Here is a 22049-nt window from a genome sequence, read left to right on the forward strand (position 1 = left end):
ATATAAAAAGGATTGAAAACATAAGAAGACTTTTAAACAAAATATTCTTGCAATAGTCTCTCCATTGAACGAAAAAAAATTGAACTGTTGCATGGGTAGATTGTGTCAATAGCCTTGTGGATTTGGTTTGAATAAATTGTAATAAGAACATTGTGAATTTTTTATAGTTGGCATATGCTCCCTCCGTTCCATTTTACTTGTCACAAATTTCTTTTGTATTTCTACTTTTACTTGTCATTTTTGATATATCAAGAAAAGATAGTAATTAATTATTTTTTCTCCAAATTAAAATGTAAACATCATTTAATTGAGATATTATGGTAAAGTAGCCATGTTATTAATTGTTTTTCTTAATCAATGTGTTAAGTCAAATTGTGACAAGTAAAATGAAACGGAGGGAGTACAACTATCTGATTACACTCTATATACGTAGCCGTACCCTACATTTTTGCAAGAGTGTTTTCACGGCTTGAATGCATGACCTCTTGATTACATGACAACAATTTTACCAGTTATTCGAAGAATTCCCTTCACTGATCCGACTCTACAACTATTTTAATTTAAACCTTCATTTCCAGTTATTGTGAGATATGACTAATCTATAATCTATATCTATAATCTATAATCAATAATATATTAAAAGTGTGAAGGGCCTTAGAAATATCGTTTGAATTTTTTGCTCTTCATTAAAAGTCTTAAGTTTAGACAAAATCGTCTTTTTATCCTTTTTATTTTATTTTTATAATATTAAATATTGATATTGACTATAATAAAGCATATAAAAAAATAATATTTCAAAATCTAATTGGAATTGAACGAAATTTTTTTTCTTATTATGATTACACAAATAGTAAAAGAAAAAGAAAACGAAAATCAATACTTCTAAATTTAATTGGAATCGAATGTGAGCTAATTATGCTACAAATAGGTTAATAAATTGGTTTAATTATTAGGAGAATTATGGGAGTTGTACGTGAAATTATGTGTCCTAAAATATATGGTTCCTAAACTAAATGAGAAGAATTTAAAACTTCTAAAATATATGGAAAGAATTAATGTTTGTCTTCCTTATGGTAAAAAAGGAGTATGTTATATGATTCTTTTTCATGCATGTCCTCCGATCTGGAATAAGTATGAATGCCAACGAACTCATATGAAATTTGTATAAAATCAAAGCTTATTTGATTTCACAATAATTAACCGTTGCTACACTATATATCTTCACTATACGATTTCTTATTTATGATGAATATATATATACACACGTAATTGACTGGTGAATAGTTGTTAATTTCCTCTCCAAACGTTGAAATTATTGCTAGAGGTAGGTCGACAAAGTATACATGATATGCAATTTCACTAGATAGGAGGTTACGAAGGATATGGATTAACGTAGAAGGTTAGTATTCAGTTGAGTGTTGTCTCACTTTTTCATACGTACTAATTTGTCATAGTAGTACTATATTGTAGTTCTTGTCCTTTTCTACTTCGATTTTGCACTTTTGTCAAAATAAAATTTGTTTTGCTTTGAATTGTTTTTACTTGAGCGGAGGGACTATCGAAAACATCATTTTTGAATTAGATAGAAGGTTAGCAGGTAGTTAAGTGTTGTCTCGCTTCTCCTTACAGATAGCTTGAGGTCCTGGAACAATTTGCTCTGGCTAATTTAAGATGAGGTATTTGGATAAAGTGCAGAACCTCTGTCGGCTTAAGAGGTGGTCAGCCGAACAAATGCCATTAAATTATATGCACAAAGTTTGCATAAATCTGGGAAGGTAATGGTTTACAAATGTTAGTATTTGATAAACATAGTTGGTAGTAGTGAGAGAGATCCGCATAAGCAAGCCGTGCTGGTGGGGAATACTTGCTGACGTAACTCGAAACTGCTAACTATAGCCCAACGCTGTGAAGCACGCCCACCCGTGTCAATTATGGGCGCCCCCTACTACTAGTGGGTGCCTCCGGTTCGAGACAGGGCTTTTGAAGAAAAAGAAACTCCTCCGCAAAGGGTGGAGAGAATTGAGTTGGCCATTGCTTCGGGTCATCGAGAAACTTCGTTAGAGTGGAAAAACATAGAAAGACTGCTGCCTCGCTTCCAACCGCATCTCATGTAATGTTAGCATGAATTGTCACTGAACACTAACCTGCCTTCAGCCCAATAGAATTCCCCTTCATTTTCACACCAACTATAAAGCTGCCTTAGTTACATCAAGGGTCACCGTCACCATACCAACTCCTTCTGCCAGTTCCCCTTCTTCCTCTTGTATGACCCCAACTTCAAAAAGGCATTTTCGGGGTAATGGAGACCAGTTAAGTCATGGAATCGTCATTCTCCTTAGCTTTTTTCGTTGAGGTAAGGTATAAGGTAAGGCCTACAAGTTCGTTCCTTGAAGTATTTTTCTCTTAGTTTAAGCTCTTGGATGATATAATCCATCTAATCAAAAGGAATGAAGGATAGACAGTCCAGCGGGTGTATAAGGATGAAGTGAAGATGAAGTAAGGATGGCTTGGGTGCCTCTGGAATTATGAAATCCTCTTCTAGGCATATTCCCGATACTATACTAGTGAAAGAAGTTCCTTGCCTTTTGTTTTGCTAGTGGGCTGGTGCAAACTTCCTTCTTTATGCTCATAGGCTTAATCAACCTAGAGCACGGTGTTCTTGTATACCAGTAGGCTATTACGACGCACCGGAGACCTTCGGCCATAAGACTTTAGGCGCAATGACGCAACTATTATATGACCACTTACGTATTGATACGTGAATACGATGGGATATGACTGCCCGTAATGGCTTTCCGTTGGTACGTAGTTGGATCGATGCTTCACCTCCTCCGTGCTCCTTGAAAACCTTGATGCTTCAATAGATTAGATTCATCAACACTTAAGAAAAGTGGTACTTTCTCTTTGCCTTACAGTATTTTCTCTTCAGATCAGCCATATAGTCCGAAGTAAGGTTAGTAACGGGAACTTAGCTATCTTTTGGTCAGGTTTTTCGGGGTTGGTTCCTCTACTAGAATAGGTCCCGAACGCCTCACTTCTCTTACTTTTGGTGCTTATCTTTAATTAGAAGATGGTCACCCGACCTAAGCAAGATCAGTTCAACAAGCCTATTCACACATCTTTCGCAGAGTACCAGTGCCAGCTCTATGAGCTAACTTTCCATTTGACGGCAAAAGAAGAGCAATCGGCCCTGTGAAAGTCACATCTTTGACTAATATACACGGGCTTCTAAGAGGATTTTTTAATCAAGCCAAGAGGAATCGATTTAGCAGTCCATACCATGTAGATTTAGGAGTGACTGGCAGTGAATGCCCGGTAGCAAAGGTGAGAAGCAGACTCACTTAACTTTACTTGAGTTTGGTTTCCCCTGGAAATGATGGAATAAGCTTTTCTTCCTCTTAGCGACTATAAGCTCATAGGGAGATGGAATGAACTTGGTTAGCTGGGACTAAGAAGGGATAGGATTTGATTAGCGCGCTTTCTGCCTGTCCCTTCCTTACTTTGTCGATGGTATGCCTGAGATGACAGTCTTTCTCCTTGGCTTATACTCAAGATCTGATGTTCGAAAGACAACCAATCCTTGTCTAGTAACCATTCTGAGTGGGAGTTTGGATCTATGTTCAAAGGAGGGGGTCTATTAGCAGAGCGTCAATAATCGGGTTGTGGGTGTTTGTAATCGGAGTTAACTAGACTCCGATTTCAACTACCCTCTTGTCTACCCTCCCATTTCTGGGATTTTACCAAGAGGGACTGCGTGCTCAGATGTACCTAAATTCTGATGTCCTGCGTCATTTTACCAGCAATGGTAAGTCAACCGGTGCCATTAAGAAATCATCCCTGAGAACCCATCCAGTATCCATCTATCAAATTGAATGGAGGTAGCAAGATCTAACAACCACCTTGGTGTGGTCGTTATATCCCACCCTACTCCCATGTCGTAACATTTCCAGATCAAACCAAATAACACTAAATCATAGTCAACGTTTGATATTTTTCAGGATCTGCTACACATAGGAACTTCCATCAATTGATCAATGGTTACTTCTGCTAATGAAGCGATAGTATAGTACCACGAGTCCCATTTTAACCATTGTTTTACCCAATTGAGTAAAACAGTACGTTCAAGGATTTCTCGTTCACCATCAAACACCAACTCTTTTGGGAAGAGCCGTATCTCCTTAGGTTTTAACTCTGTCTGAAGATAATCCACTAACTTTTCCTTTAGATAAGGATTGAGGGGCTTACCCCTTCCAATCTAATATTTTAATGGTAGAGGATGTGACCTTCCTGGCTTTCGAGCAACAACCTTCAATCTTTCCCATCGTTTTGACTGGGTAGAGTAAAGACGTGAACGAACCCTATATCCTGCTCCTCCCAACCTTTGTAAAATGGAAATATTTATTGAATACTTGGTTGAGAGATTGCAAAGACCAAGAGTTGTCCTACAGAAAAGTAATGACCGAAGAGATATGGGAGATAAATCCACTTGCATAGACTTAGTACAATACCTCTTAACAAACTCGATGGTACCATTATAAAAAATTATCGATTTCGATTCTGAAATGGTAACACCAAGCCTATCTAATAACTTCCTGTACTGCTCCGCAACCTTTATGTCGGTGATTAGGATATCATCACCTAATAAAGTGTAATCAACAAAAGGAGCTATGCTCGTTGGGTATGCATATTTTGCAGCCAACCACACTATATAGTGGTGTGACAATGAAAAGAGGGACCAGGATCCATAGTAACCAAGAGACTGTCTAGTAAGAAAGGCTATCTCAGACATTTTCTTAACAATCAGTTTATCCAATAAGAAAGTGTTAAGACCCAGAGAACTGTTGACTATTGAAGATGCGAGAGTACTCCCCCACATACAAGACATGAGGGAATATATCACACTCAATGGACAACGGTCCGTTGCAGATTTAAAATTGACAGAAAAGAAAAATAAACTTTTCTTCTTCTTTAAAATATGCAATGGACGTTCCTAGTCGAAGGTTCCATCAGTTGGAATTCTGGATAGAACCTTCATAGCCCATTTATGAATAGGAAACATGAGTCTTTGCTTGATATAATTACAAATTGAAAAGATCCGTCTCTTACCACCTCCCTCAATCACCTGAGCTAACCTACCTATTACCAATGGAACCCCGGTGTAGGTCCCTAAAAGAGAAGTAAAGTAAGGACCTACACATTTTTTAAAATATTCAAGGGAGTCCATGGCAAACCGAGTATTATTGGAATCAAAAGGGTAATATACCATTTTGACCACAATATACCAGGTGAAAAGAACCCATCTGGAATTGAATGAATTTTATTTATATTCCAGATAAATGCAGCTAATTCATGCTTAAGATTAACAAAAATATTTGTCTTTAGCATATTTGCTGGCTACCTTATCGATGTTATCGTCCACTTTTAATCCAAAACTACGGACGAAAGTGTCTAATAAGGGGGTACTTTTCCAAGTAGGTAAAGTGTCTAATAAGGGGGTACTTTTCCAAGTAGGTTCCCAAGACATTCCTAATTTCAACGGAATGTCTTGAAGGAATGATAAATAAATGGGTTGGAGTTCCTTGAACGAAGTATTCATTTCATCCAGGACTCCTAGGACACAACCAATATCAGGGTGTGGAGTGGCTATATAAGAGAAGGTTGCCTTTCTAACCTTTTTGGCAACTAAAATCAACTTAGCCAAACCAAACCAAGATAGGTATATCCTTGGCAATCTATCACCATGATTAGATTTTGCTCGTATATGTTTCCGTAACACAGCAGGTATGATCCGGGGGATACCACACCTGGTTAGGGATATTAGAACGGAGAGGGAATCACCTTTTTGGTAATTTCCCACATAATAACGCTGCAGAGAGACTGCACACTATTTTAAATACAAAGCAGTGAACAGAAAACCTGATCTCTGTTTCATGGTCTGAACTTTTTGAACGAAATCGCATCCCGCAAGGGTGATCTCTTTGTACATGGACGCAGTGGCAACTAAAGGAACCCGAAAGAGGAGTCCCTTTAATCGTCGGGCCTGTTCAAACAGACCCCGCCAAGAGAACTTGGGTGACCTCTCGATAGCACTAAACAAAATGGAATTATTAATTAGAATTTATTATTTATAATAAGTGCAATCTATTAATCATTCCGAGTATCTCTACTCTCCTTATCGGAGCAAACAAGTTGGTCTCGGGGGAAGGCTCCTGGGTTCCAACCAGGGGTTTATTCTCACTTAATCAGGAGCACCCTAGGGTGCAAGAGAAAGAGTAAGAATAAACTAAAGATTGTAATAGGATATTAGTGTTACAACACTAATACTACAGATCAAAATAATTATCTTATCATTCTTTATATAGTTAGATTGATCCGTAATATTAACATAGTAACACGTACCCTTATTAATGCTCTATTCGACATCCTTAGAATAACCAAGACAGAATATATGACTATGTGCTCGGAATATCCTAATAAGAAAGTTGGAAAACTTTCTAACTGGAGTTGTGTAACTCCAGATGATGCCAAAAAAAGCCCTTCCTCGGATTCGAACCGATGACTTTCTTAGCCTATTTCTAAAGGGTGAACTGATCAACTTGCATGTGTTAAGCATACGACTGAAGTAGCATAATTATACCTTCTTATAACTTTTTTGACTAGCTATAAACTTCAACCCCCCTTTTCTTACTTAGATGGAGAAATAAGTAAGCAAGACTTTTCTACCCTGTTTTTTTTTCTGAAAAAATGGCGAATTACATCGAATCTTGCCTTCAACCAAGTTTTTTCATTCCAAAATCAATAAAGATCACTCTAAAAAGTAAGACTTTTCTTATTATATGATATCTTCGCCATGGATGATAGAATTTCTCCTGGAAGCGAAGGCAGGAGCAAAGCCTATTGATTCACCAGTTTGCTAACCTACTTGTCAGCTACCCGCACTCTGTAACCAGAATAGGGCTCTAGACTTAAAATTTTCCACTTTTAGAAGTCTGGAAGGCGGCGCCTAAACTAGTCGGACTTCTCCGCCTATTCAATTTATTTTGTTGCAGACTCTTCCCTACACCTATTTCTTCCCCCGACCCTGTAGTGGAGCTTGTCCCCCACCCTAGGCCTATTGAGATCTTCCCTGTGCAGGTACATTTGGGCTCAGAAGGGGAATACCCGGTTCATCAAAACTTCAACCAGAAGAGGTAGGCTCAAGTTCCTAGTATAGGTATAAGAAAGCCAGTAGAGCTAAATAGAAGTAGACTGTACTTCTATACATATTGAGCTGAGGTCCTCCCTTCAGGGATAAACTATCTTTGCCATACTTCCTTGATAGGTGAGACTTCCATGAAAGAAAGCACAAATAAGAATAATCGTTAATATGCAAGGATTGAGGAGCAAAGTAACTCAACTGAAAGGACAGGAGTGTTCAACCACTTGACTGGTTGGAGAGGGATAATGTAGTGTATTTATTGAATGAAATAAGTTCCTTGTGATGTGTTGAATCTTCAATAAACTTCCATCAGCACTTCAGATTGATCTTGAGGAAGAACGTCTCGTGGATCTCTCCTTGCTTGTTAGAGAACCTTGGAGAATACTAGTAGTTGATCCCTTCTTGTGATCGATTTTAGCACTAGCATGGTTTGCTTTGGCTATGTCATTAGAATCAATGATGATATTTTCTTCTCTCACCAATGTCATGATCTTCTCTTTTAAGACAAAGCATCTTACTGTAGGGTGACTGACGATGCGGTGATATTTGCAATACTTGGGATCATCGACTTTGTTGGCTTCATCAGGTCGCTTTGACTCTGGAAGGTCAATGACTTTCTTAGCCAGCAACTTGTCGAGAATCGCAGGGATGTCATAATCAGGGAAATAATAGGCCTTCACTTTTAACTCTTTCAAAGTTGGCTGGCTTTTTTCTTCTCTCGGCGAGGACTTGGAGTTTTTTATTTCAAATTTTTCTTAGTTGGGGTCTTTACAGAAGTTGCTCCCACCTGATTGAATTCTTCAGCTTCTTTTCTCGGATAAAAAATAGGTGAAGTCTTTTCGTGGCTTGCAATACTCAACTCTATGTCATGAGCTCGTGTCGCCAATTCTTTGAAAGTGTGTGGCTTGATACCTTGGAGGATATACACAAGAGCCCAATGCATTTCTTGGGTGCACATCTCGATGGCGGAAGTTTTTAAGAGGCGATCCTTGCAATCTAAACTTAATGCTCACCACCGATTGATGAAGTCCATTAGTAGTTAAGATTTTCTTTGCGTGGTGTTTGTCAACTCCATCATACTCACTGTACGATGAGTGCTGTAAAAATAGTTAAGGAATTCACCTTTAAGTTGCTCCCAACTATCAATTGACTCAGTATCTAAATCTTTTTTTATTTATTTTTATATTGAATAAGAATGAGAGGTGTTAAGCTTTTTATCATCTTGGCGTTGAGCTATTTTTTTGCAGAACCTCCCCTACAGTATCATCACCACAGTAGAGTTTAACCACCAAGTTCGAGATGGATTGGTGTGGTTCCTCTACGCTTAGGACACCAGAATATCCAACCATGAACGAAGAAAGTCATGAGAGAAAAGCATATTGGCTAGTGATTGGGAGGCCCCAATTCTTGACTGGAGGGGACACCAAAGGCCTCTACCCTTCCATCCCTTGGATAGATAGAGAGAGAGGGTCGAGCTTTTGTTTTTTTCATATTGTCAAAGATTTAAACAATGAAAATAGATGGCGAGTGCCTGATCAAATTGATCAGGTCATGTAGGAACAAGGTTCAAGTCTACCGGTCTGTTAGGATGCCTCAGCTGCATACATCACTGCACTTCCACTTGACACCTATCGTAATGATAAGTGGCTCGTCTCACTGTGACCTTCTCTTGAATTCTCAAAAAAACTTTTGTCGCTCCATCTCTGCAGGGGTAGAGAAACCATCACTGTCTCGGCTATGCTACCAGAAACTCTGGGAAAGTCGGAATAGGAGAGCACTCATCTTGGGGTGGGCTTACTACTTAGATGCTTTCAGCAGTTATCCACTCCGCACTTGGCGACCCAGTATTTACCGTGGGCACGATAACAGGTACACCAGAGGTGTGTCCTTCCCGGTCCTCTCGTACTAGGGAAAGGTCCTCTCTATGCTCTAACGCCCACATCAAATATGGGTCGAACTATCTCATGACATTCTAAATCCAGCTCACGTATCATTTTAATGGGCGAACAACCCAACCCTTGGAATATACGACAGCCCTAGGTGGGAAAGAGCCGACATCAAGGTGCCAAACCTTCCCGTCGATGTGAGCTCTTGGGGAAGATAACCTATTATCCCTAGAGTAACTTTTCTCCGTTGAGCAACGACCTTTTTACTCGGCACCGTTGAATCAATAAGGCCAACTTTCATCCCTGCTCGATGGGTTGGTCTTGCAGTCAAGCTCCCTTTTGCCTTTGCACTCGAGGGCCAATCTCCGTCCAGCCCGAGGAAATCTTTGCACGCCTCCGTTACCTTTTAGGAGGCCTACTCCCTATAGAAACTATCTACCTGAGCCTGTCCCTTGGATCGTAGGTCCTGACACAAGGTTAGAATTCTAGCCCTTCCAGAGTGGTATCTCACTGATGGCTTGGGCCCTCCCAAAAGGAGGTCTTCTTCGCCTTCCACCTAAGCTGTGCAGGAAAGGCCCAAAGCCAATCCCAGGGAACATAGGGCCTCTCTCCAAGACAGTGCCCAGATCGTTACGCTTTTCGTGCAGGTCGAAACTTATTCGACAAGGAATTCTATTAATAACTGTCCATTTTGATCCTTTAGAAAAACTTAATGAATTTAGCAGATCATTTTAGGAGGCCCTAATGACTATAGATTGAACCTATCCAATTTTTACAGTACGATGGTTGGCTGTTCACGGCCTAGCTGTACCTGCCGTCTTTTTTCGGGGATCAATATCAGCAGTTCATCTAATGATAAAGAACATCCGAACTATAGAGCTATGACACAATCAAACCTAAATGAACAAAATGTTGAATATCATCGTACCAGTCTCTACTGGGGGTTATTACTCATTTTTGTACTTGCTTTTTTATTTTCCAATTATTTCTTCAATTAACAAAACGATAGATAATAAATAAGATTCTCATAGCTCGTTCGGAAGGATCTCATAATTCAATTATCCAAGGCTGTTTATGTCTCTAGCATGACCACTTGATGAAATCTGGAGGAAAGTGGGGTAAATGACCAATACTACTGGAAGGATTCCTCTTTGGATAATAGGTACTGTGACTGGTATTCTTGTAATCGGTTTAATAGGTATTTTATTTTTTATTTAGGATCTTTTTTATTTACCTTTAAAGCACTCTATTCCCTGTTTTGACTTTCTTTTGGAATCGTCTTCTTTTAAATAAGATCTTCTCCCTTGTTCTTCCCTCTTCCTATGATCTTGACCTGCTAAGTGATTTTCGAAAGCTCCCACTATGACTAAAAAGCTCCTAATAGTCCACGTGGTAGCTTAAGATTATAGTATAATAAATTAAGTAGGAAGGATCAAAAGCTACTCAACCAGACGGGAGAGGCGACCAAAGGAAGACGGTTTACCTTCTGTCCTCCCTAACAACATAGGTCATTCCATTGCCGAATGAAAATATTCCAAAATGGAATTGGAAATATTTATTGGGCCGTGATAGTCAACTAAAACTTAACGGGGTTGAAGCATCTTCTTGGAATCACTAAGGAAGTAGGAAAGGATCCAGGGATGCCTGAGGCCCTGAGAGCTAGGATGCTTGCTCTTGAAGATGAAGTAAACATGGTCATGGGAAAATATCTTGGTGCTGTTGAAGGTATGAATAAACACTTTACCCTAATTGGTTGGGGGTGGGCGGGAGCTTAGTAGTTTCTTAGTTATTCAAAAGTCAGACTGTCGTAAGCCCGACACTATTCTATTTACTCTCTCAAATGAGGGGTTGGTTTATTTTGCTATATGGGCCATCTCCTGTCATCCCTTACATATGGTTTAGGAAAGGGATTGACCAGAATGATTGCAATGAGACACACCAACACCACTACTTAGAGGTGGAAAGGGAGGCGGTCGGAGGACGACAGAGCAATCACGCCTTGCTCCCTCTTGACATTTATTGGGAGGGAACCTCCTTTTAGAGTGTGATTTGTCATTTCCAATACGGTTAATTGCTATTAGGCTTTTTAGGAAAGTTCCCCTCTGCCTATGCAGTTAGCTCGACTCCTGGTATAGCTCTTAATGGGCATGTAGCCGTAGGCGGGAACTCTTCTTTTTATCTTATTCTTTGGTCAGGTTGGTAATCCCAACCAAATAAGTAATCGCAATCGTAATCGCTATAAGCAACCTATTTCATACCCTTTTATTCATATTTCCTTTTCTCGTTCTCTTCTTTCTCTCCCTGTCGAGCTTATTGGAGTGCCATTACCAAGATATAGTGTAATTCCCTTTCTTATCCCTTCTAGTTTAAGCCTTTCCTTCCTATGTAACCAAGTTCTCCTATGAACTTATCCCCGCCTAAAGGATAGGAAAGATTACTACTAAAAATTAAAGGCTGTCTTCGAGCAAACTCTTAGCTTTCATCGTGAGTGAGAGAGGAATTGATGCAAGAGAATACCCTGCTAGTCTTTACTTACACAGAAGAATAAGATGGATAGAATGGGATTTTAAGGAAAAATAGCCTATATAAGAGAAAGAGTTCCTCACTTGACTTCAAGCTGGGGAAGTCTAGTTCAAGAACTAGAAAGATCTCACTTCTGTTTACTCAGACGCCTCTTTCTTATCGAAGCTCTGGCAGCTGGAACTCCATCGGCAACGACTCTTACCACTGCAACCTAGGCAATCAGGCCTTGGAGCTGATCTGTCAGTCCACCGTTACCACAAACCTCTACTTTGAAGTGAAGCGACTTCATTCATTCCCTAGTTGATAATTGCCATAAGATGGAACCCAGTAATGGCACATCAGCTTATCGATTGCTTAATTAGAATTCATTCCTGGACTTTACAATTTACAAGTTATCCCCATATAGAGTCCACCCAAGGGAGAAATCCAATCCAATGGGTCACTGGGACTAGGCTTGACATCAAAGACAGAGAAAAGCGTATAAGCGCAAAAAAGGAAAATTACCTGGAAAAACAATACCAAGGGAAGCTTCTCGCTAGTTCTTTGCCCCACCACTGAACATTGCATTTCTATGGTCAATAAACAGCCTTAAAGTGGTTCAGAATGACCTTGAGGAGGCCCCGGCGTAGCATCTTTCTCGCTTGATGGATCTATGAAAAGAACGTCTCACTACAAATTCCTATCCCATTAATAAAGTACAGGTAAATAATATATTCCAAGTCTAACTTTTAAAGCATACACATTGAAAAAAACCTTTGGATTTGGACTTTCTGCTTTGATAGATCTTTCATCTCAAAATAGGTTTTACCTAACCCACTATGTCCTTTGTTTAATACCCATTTTCAGGAGCGAGAATCGTCAAATTGAAAACCCTTTATTCTGCCATCGCCACCTCTTTCGCTGACCCTATCCACCTCCTTTGCAGAATACCAAAAAAAAAGATGAATTAGTGGATCATAGGGCTAAGTCGAAGCATGCCTGAACCTTCTTTGTCGGAGACTGAGTTAATATACAATCCCACTTTGGAGACTTCCCTTTGGGATAGGTAGTATATGGTACTACACATTGTAGTCTACTCGGCATGTATTGATTCTTTGCTGGAGAAGCCTAGATCACTAGTTTTGGACTATCGAGAAACCCCCCTCTGCCCGCATCCCTAAAACTTGCTTTGCTTTTTTGCTTTAAAGACTCCTCCTGATTCACATCTTCTATGATAGGGGAAATAATTCCACATGAGTACTAATTTGATTAGCATAAATGAGCCTCTTCTGAGCTATTAAGATTTTACATATCAGCTTTAGAAGATTCAATTAGATCATTCTTGTCACAGAAGAATGAGGAAGCAAAGGTAGAGTGTGCTCTAGAACTCCAACACTTAGGTTGAACAAAAAAGGCTCAATCTTTCACTATTCAGGAGTAAGGGAAATCAAATACGATCATCGCAAGATGCCCTAGAATTCCATTCTGTAGGTAAAGAGGACCTACTGAATAAGTCTTCAATCAATCTTCGATGGGTGAGAAAATGGATTTTCCTCTTTCATTTAGTGTTCATTGTTGAATCAGATGTTTAAACCCCACATACTAAATAAGTCTTCAATCAATCTTCGATGGGTGAGAAAATGGATTTGCCTCTTTTATTTAGCGTTCATTGTTGAATCAGACGTTTAACCCCCACCCCCAACTACGGGGGAAGTCACACTTTAACTTTCTACCTTGACCTAGGCCTCATATCGGTCGTTCTATCCACTAAACTCATCAATCAACCTTGACCTTGATTCTCACTACGTACTCCAACTCTATCTATTAATGAAGATGCTTTATCTAATAAAGTAGGAAGAAGACTAGGAAAGCAATCGAACATACAAGGCTCTGTAAGAGAAGAGCTAATTGAAGTACGCTTGGAATGACGAACGAGGAGTATGAGAAGAGAGTTTCGAAGGTCAGATCGGGTTGGCTTGTAAATCTTGTGTTCAAGGTCAATAAATACTACAAACTAGTACTGCTAACAAGAAGCTAACAAAGTGAGGCTTCTAGAGAAGAGCTTATTCCGATTCTGGATACGAGAATAAGAAGAACAAAAGTACAATAGGAAAAGAAGGAGAAGAGGTGAGTACAGTTTCACTTCAATTTTACTTGCTTGGTAATCTCTTTTCTGGTCAGAGATAGGAAAGAATCCAAAGCTTGCAAGGATATTAGGCTTCGAACACTGTTAGGACAGATAAATTGGAAAGCTAGGATGAAATATCCTAACTTGAATACATAATCAATTACCAGACGGATTGGTTGTCCCACTTGTACGTAATAGAATCGAAATCAAGGCAAATTCCCCTGATGAGAGTAAACATAGGGATTCCCCGACGAACGAATGCAATACATGGAAGGCTGGAGGATGTAGTACTAGAAGGATTTACCTAAGACATTTCTTACTCCTACTTTTCATACAAAGAGAATGGGCAGCCTAAAAAATTTAGAATAATTACAGAATGCTTACCGCCTTTGATTCGATCTATTCTAAGTGGTCCATTGGGTAAGCAGCGGAAGGAAGTGGTCTATACCCATTTCCGTAGCTAAAAGGGTTCCCTTTATTACTTGATTGATACTAAGAGTCAGGGCATATAGGTCTTAGGAATCCCATCCCTAACGAGCTAAAAGTGGAACAAACGCTCTTAGCCTTTTGCTTGAGAGTAGGACTTGCGAAGTCAAAGACTTCAACCTGCTTCTTGACTGCTCAACTTGGCTATTGAAGAAGCTCTTTGCCTTTAGGCATCAGGAGTAGGCAAAACAAAATGGGCTTTTCTCCAACTGGCACGATTGAAATAGACTGCTAGGAAGGTACGAAGTGACTTGACTCTAAAGGAGAGGAAGGAGGCCATTGGATGAGGTTACTTCATTCCTTAACTTTTTGAATTTCTCTTGTTGAAATTTAGGTTGCAACCAAAAACGAAACTTGGCAGCACTCTAATCAGCTGTGATTCCTCTTGTTGAAAAGAAAGATGCATCTTTTTTTCTTCAAAAACTGCCGTGCATTTCTTTTTTAGATTGGTATACTTGGGCCTTCACTGACCATGTGAGAACTTTTTAGGAAAAAGATGTCCGGCCTACAAAAAGAACTAAATACTATCTAATAAAAAGCTTTCTCATAGTCAAAATAGCTGATGAAAGAAAGAGAGCAAAAGTATGACCTTTTTAGGAAGAATATAAATAAAGCAAGATTTTGACCAGGCACGTATCGAAGGATCAAATGAAGAGGTAGAAATAGAATTATAAGGAGCAGTAGGAAGCGAATGAAAGTGAGCTTGTTCTCGAAAAAGCACACTATAAATCAAAGATTGAAGATGATTTTTGACAAGCGTACATTCATAGGCTGTTAGCAGGATAAGGCGAGAAATATATTGAATGAGTTTAAAGAGCATTTATCTAAGCTGAGATCAGTTAATCCTACTATCTTCAGGAGGTAAGCCTGGCCTCTTATAAGTCTCAATTGAGGCAGAAAAAAGATGGATTCTTAACCCGCTAGGGGATCTTTCTACATAGCTTCATATCTAATCAGCTGATATACTGATGCAGGAAAATTATTCTGAAAAAGATGTGTTGAGCTTTCTTTCCTTCGCTAACCTCATAGTTGAATAAGAAAGTTCCGTCTCCAATTCAGGGAAAGGACAAAGGAAAGATTCAGCAAAGGATAAGGTGGAATGAGATCCTCTAGTTTAGCTCTTTTAGTTAAGGCTCCCAACAATTGAGTTCCGTAGCTTAGGTAAGCACCCCCGAGAGGTATTGTGGTGTATCCATCTACAACAGCCCTCAAAACTGTCCAAAACAAGAATGATTAAATTCAAGCAGAGATCTCACCAGCGGTAGAGGTGGGGAAGACCTATACTATTAATTTCCCGATACTGAGACTCTACTCTAGATAGCCATAGTCTCTAGATAGCCCTAGCCAAGGTTCTAATTTTGATAGACTAGCCTTGCCTTCCCCACAGAGGAGATAGACTGGTCTATAAAAGATTTTGGAACTAAAAGAAAGAATATTGAAGCTATTCCCTTAGTGACATTAGCATCTTTCTTTCTAACATTCAGACATTGTAGGCTCTCCTCCAACAAAGGACTGGGAAAGAAAAACTTACATTCCTTAATAAGCAAAAAGTCTAGAAAGATATCAACCATGGATGGAAGGTCTCCTGTAAGCTAGAAGGTCATACTAAGTGGTCTAAGTCAAACCCCTTCCTTGAATGGTTAAGGAAAGCTTTCATATAATGCCTTTATTCGTACTGAACTCTTTGACTTGGTTAGGACTGTAACCTTGAATTAGTGGGGAGACTGCTGCTACTACTATTTCCTTACTGAGGGAGAGGTGGGTAAAGGGAGGATTTTTGATCTATGTCTAAGCCAGGAAGATGCCTCTTCTTTCTTTGACCTTCCCACGAGCTTCGTCTAGTTTTTGGGGAGTATAGTCTATAGAAGTAGGATTTTGTATTTGGATATTCTTTTTATCAATGATCTGGCGAATTATCAATGATTCATTCTTAGATTTTCTAAATGATGAAGAGATAAAAAATTTGCACTATTCTGAAATGTTGATTGTAATAGTAATAGTTATAAGGGGTAAATCAACTGAGTATTCAACTTTGAAAAGTCTTTCGAATTTCTATAAGAAAGGAACTGATGTATACATAGGGAAAGTTGTGTGCTATGAAAAGTGCAAGCACGGCTTGGGGAGGAATCTTTACTTGTTTATTTCATTTTAGATTAACATTGATTTTATTTAACAAGGAACTTGTCTACTCCATCCGACTAGTTCTGGGTTCAAATACCGGAAACCCACTATCATATCAAAATTCTAATTCTCTGTAGAGAAGTCCGTATTTTTCCAATCAACTTCAAACAAAATTGGAACAGATCCACATACACCTTGGTTGACACGAGTATATAAGTCATGTTATACTGTTGAATAACAAGCCTTCTATTTTGATTTGTAGAAAACTCGTGTGCTTGGGAGTCCCTGATGAAAAAATAAACCAAGATTTTACCATGACTGTACTTTTTAGAGAGAGGCAAAAGCAAACCCAAGATTAAAGAGCTCTGAGCCCCAAGGCAGCACTTGCTACTCTCTTGTTGGTGATCATGTTTGGTAGCTCTTTGGTGTATCGACAGTCTTCCTGATCCACTCAATAGATCCCGCAAATACGCTGCTAATTTGTGGGTGCCTATTCTTCGATCCAAACTGGTGATTCACCGCATTCCCTTCTTTAGTCAGGAATAGATTCAGGGATGCCCAACTCAAGATAAGTCCTAAGGTTCTGCTAAAGTATCCTTAATAACATCTCTTTCTCTAGAATTCAGACTTGTAGATCTTTGCTGAATCGACAAGGTTTCTTTCGTAATTAGGTTATTCTTCGAACCTTGTTTATTACTGAGCTAGGTAACTCAAACCCTATCCCCTTTATTTTTTAATAGTAGATAGATGTAGAGCTGGAGACTCCCTTGATAGGGCATCTCAATATGGCTCTCAATCTATCGTGTAAGGAATGAAGACATAGGCATAGGGTAATAGCTCCTTACTTGTAATTGAGATAGGGGCTCGTTCGATACAAGTATTTCATTTCAATCTCCTCCCTCTCTTATTTCTATAAAGAATTCTACAAAAAAGAGTCAACCTGTCTAAACTTCTTTACAGAAGTGTTCCCCTCGCTGCTGGTCTTTAAACTTGCAACTGGAATCTAAGTCTAAGACAAGAGATTTTTCTTACTCTTAAGTTTGATCTTTTGCTAGGAGACTTATCAAGAATGTTTGGAATTGGTATGACCTATGAGACTACTTGAAAGGAGTCTTCCTACAAGCACTAGAGTGGGATAAGTCAACCTTGCCTTAGGTCAATCCTTTTTCCTACTCGGGCAAGCAACAAACCTTTTTTAGCAACCTCTTATGATTGATTCACTTCCTCTATAATTGGATTCCTTCTTACCTATGATCTCCCAAGAGCTAATTCAATAGTAGTTGCATCAAAGCTAGCTTGGAAAGAGAGGAGACATCCTTATCTGAGTTGATCGTTAGAGTATTTCTTTTTCTCGAGTGAAGTAGCTTACTATTGCTCTGTGCGCTAGGGAATAAAACTATGTTTAGTTCTCATTTATGTTTGTACTATGTGATTTCTAGCTAGGAAGCAAGCGCCGTAAAGGGTTGATAGGGCAGCTCGACTGGTAAAAAAAGAGATGGTACCGAAGCGGGAGGCTCGTAGATGCTACTAGTACAATGACTAGTCTAATCTCTTTTCTATACGTGAACTTTTTTCTTATGTAAACCCGGTGTGTTATCTAAGTCTTTTAACTAGTCCAATGGAAATCTTCTCTATTGCAGCAAAAATAAAAATAAAGGTACTCGCACAGTAGCCTGCTTGCCAAAAATGAAAATCCTTACTAGCTGAAGTAAAGGACTTTCTTACTGGAGCATACATAATGGATAAGGACTTAGTTGACTATTCTTAGCCTATTATTCAAGAATCTTTCCTCAAAATGGATGATGAATGGAAGCGAGATTGGATTAACATATAGAAACTACAACTATAGATTTGATCCCTTTCTCTTAGGGAATTCCGACTAGACGAGGGAGATATAAAAGTAATGTTGATGCTATGAAAAACAAAGTCATTGCATAAGTAATGAATGAGCTAATTTCTTATTAGAAACCTCTTTGACTAGACAGGTCTTCTTTACCGGGGGGTTCCTACAGAGAAGTCTTGCTCTGGCTTGCCAAAAGCCTTTAATATTGAGAATGTTGGATGTATTACACACTAGTGGAATTGCGTAATAAGGCTTTTCACTAGCTTAGTAAAATGATTTAAACTAGTAAATAGAGTATATTTTTGTTGGCAGTGAGTAAATCTTTGATTCAGAGGGTGGAAGATGTTATGAATCTGAAGTGGACTCTTGGCTTAGGTTCATATTTTCTTTTGTCTTTCCTCAAAAATTCATTTATAGTCTTCTGTGAGTCCCTACTTATGGTAGGTAACAGACCCTCACCATTGCGATTATCATCCCTAATCAAAAAGAGTTTTTGTTTGCATGGGTTTACCCAGTTAGACATAGCGCTAACCCATTCCGCTATTATGCTTTTATTGAATTCTTCTTTCAGCAGCCATCCTCCTATATGTGGCTCTTCCTAGAAGTGAGAACGCTACTTCCTGACCAAGGAAATAATGAGAAAATTAAAAGGGTTATGAATTCCATTGAGTTAGCCCTACTTGATCAAATCAACCAGTCTCTTCCCTTCTGCCTGCGACCCTTTTAGAATTCCAATGTTGCTGGAAGTGGTGTGCTTGAACGTAGATTGGGAAGTGCGAGAGATCAACCCCCGTTCTAACAAAAATTCTTTCTTTCACTGTTAAGCAAGTCCCCATTCTATTCTCCTGGCTTTCTTAGAAACTTTTCAAGATATACTCTCTATGTCTATTGAAATTCGAATATACTCTCTATGTCTATTGAAATTCGATAGAGTCTTTTTTCTGCTTATGCCTCGGGTGGGTCAAGTCTAATCTGTCTTTTTGAAACCTTAGTCATAATGAATTCTTTCATTTAAAAATAAACCTTTCAAGAAAAGTCAATATAGTTGCAAGTTACTCGAGCAGTGGGTTGAAGCCTGGAACCCTTATGGGTATGGAACCTTTTTTTTAAATACTGGATTTTGTGCTAGTAGTTCCTGGCTGTCTTCAAAGCAGGCCAAACACGTCTCTTATTAAAATAGGAGAATTTGTGAACTAACCTGTTGAAAGGCCCAATATCTACTATTGAAGTAAAAGATCCTACGAGAGCATTTCTATCTTTAGACGTGGTATTGGACTTCTATTTCGTGTAAGTATTTATATTATCTTATATATATATAAGATAAACGGATTGTTGTGGAACTAGATCCTCTGCTAGAGTCAGATTTGTTGTGTAGCCAGGTTCACCTGCCTAATGCCAATGATACGAAGAGCTAGCTTTGCTACCCCTGGGGGCTCAGAGAAAAGTCTACTTGCATTTGTGTTGCATGTGAAAAATCTTTCCTGTACGCAGGAACCTTCTTTCTTCGAACCTTGATGCTCAGTTTTGTTCTCCCGCACACCCGCTTTTGCAAGGTTAGCCGGGGGAAGGTGCTTTTCTGGGTTTGGTTTGCCTAGATAGGGAGTGCGCTTCCAGTGCTTCTAGTAACTATTTTAAAGTATATTTCTTTGGCTTAAAATCTAGGGCTTTTGGTTCGTTATCAGTACCTGTTTTAGAGAGATATAATCTCCTTGTCCGCCTTTCAATGTCTGGGTCTTTCCCCAGCCTTCTCTCTCGATGTGGTGCCTTTCACTCTACTCTGTCAACACTTTATTACAATGCCGAAAGGTAGGATTTCAGGTCTTTTGGCAATAGAAGACATATTACTTATTGATTCTTTGGCCATTTTGTGTTCAAATTCTAAATCGGCGAGGCGCTGGTGGATGCTTCTGATCAATAGAACATGAAGAAGAAGATAAAAAAAGGTTATGATGAGCTTGAGTCAAGTTAATAAAAATCTTTTGATGAGCTTGAGTCGAGTCAATAAAAAGCTTATGATGAGCTTGAAAAGAGATATGCATAGAGAAAGAGAATGAACGTCAGCTTTATTTTTTTCTCTTTTGAAACACATTTTTGTCAGTCTCACTGTCCTTTTGCTTACTCCTATCCTTTTACACTTTAATTGGGACTTTTCTTTGGAAGCTACTTTCTTTGCTCCATTTCTTAGTGACTTTTTGGATTTTTGGCTTTCTTTGATGGATAGAATTCCTCTTTCCATCGGAGGTGATGGAAGTGGTCCTAGCTTATCAAAAAAACCTTCCTTTGATATTAACATACCCTCAGTTGAACACCAGGTATATGAGCTCATGGAATAGGAAATCAAAATGAAAAAAGGAAAAATTAGCCGACCTCCTAGAACCTCTCATTCAAAGAGAGGCAGAAAGGTATCCCAACATAAAGAAACTGCCTTTGACAAAGGCCATGGTTGAAAGGCTAATTGAAAGCCTTGGATCGGATCAGATAAAGCCAAAGAAGAAAACAAGGGTAATGCGCCAAATTTTATAAATCTCAAATATTTTCTAACTCGGGCGCGTAATAACGCGGAGGATGAGACCAAGGGCAGTATGGACATCCGAGGTGAAATTTGAGCTATCCTTGAAAAGATAGTCTAAAGCGTGTCTGATAGTATCTTACAACATTATTGAGTTGTTGGTATTGGAAACGTACTTCGTTCGTATTTTTTGCTTTTTTTTAGGTATGCCGCTCTGCCAGCAAGGAGCAAAAGAACCAAGTTTTCCGTGGTGATGTCAGAATTTTCACCTATTTGTATCTATTTAGTGATTGGCCCACTAGTTTCTTTGATCCCACTCGGTCTTCCTTTTCTATTTTCTTCCAATAGTTTGACCTATCCAGAAAAATTATCGGCCTACGAATGTGGTTTCGATCCTTCCGGTGATGCCAGGAGTCATTTTGATATAAGATTTTATCTTGTTTCCATTTTATTTATTATTCCTGATCCAAAAGTAATCTTTTCCTTTCCTTGGGCAGTACCTCCCAACAAGATTGATCCATGATGGCCTTTTTATTGATTTTGATGATTGGATCTCTCTATGAATGGAAAAAGGGTGCTTCGGATTGGGAGTAACCTCTAGTGATAGGGTAAAAATAGGGGGAAGGACATAGGAAAGAGCGATTCCTACATTAAATCAATTGATTCATCATGGTAGAGAAGAAAAATGGTGCACGAACCGTACTCGAGCTTTGGATCAATGTCCTCAGAAGCAAGGAGTATGCCCGCATGTTTAAACGAGAACACCAAAAAAATCTAATTCAGCTCCACGTAAGATAGCCAAATTACGGTTGAGTAATCGACATGATATATTTTCTCACATTCCAGGCGAAGGTCATAATTTTTAAGAACATTCTATGGTTTTAATAAGAGGAGGTAAAGTGAAAAATTTGCCAGGTGTGAAATTCCATTGTATTCGAGAAGTCAAGGATTTGCTAGGAATTCCATATCGAAGAAGAGATAGATCAAAATATGGCACGGAAAAACCAAAATCTATATGAATGGAAGATGCCTCTGGAACTCCTTTTTCTCAGTAAGGATATGTGTGAAGTCACTTGACTGAAAGGAGAGGGAACAACCGCAACGTTACACCCTAAAACTATACGGAGCCTTTCTAAATGACCTAGAATATAGTCTACTAGACTAGCCAAGAAAGAGTGACGTAGACTATATTCGCCTGTGGAGGTGAGTAGAGGAAGCTGTGAAGCTTCTAACTCTAATTACCAGCTTGGGACTATATTAGATAAAGTGCAGAACCTCTGTCGGCTTAGGAGGTGGTCAACCGGACAAATGCCATTAAATTATATCCACAAAGTTTGCTTAAATCTGGGAAGGTGATGGTTTACATATGTTAGTGC

At 39.0% G+C, this 22049-nt stretch overlaps 1 pseudogene; it reads left to right on the plus strand.

Annotated features, from left to right (window-relative positions):
- The first annotated feature begins 8393 nt into the window (after positions 1-8393).
- LOC124887891 lies at positions 8394-9763 on the plus strand (annotated as a pseudogene).
- Positions 9764-22049: the final 12286 nt, after the last annotated feature.

Source organism: Capsicum annuum, chromosome 10 (assembly GCF_002878395.1).
Source record: "Capsicum annuum cultivar UCD-10X-F1 chromosome 10, UCD10Xv1.1, whole genome shotgun sequence".
Lineage (NCBI taxonomy): Eukaryota > Viridiplantae > Streptophyta > Magnoliopsida > Solanales > Solanaceae > Capsicum > Capsicum annuum.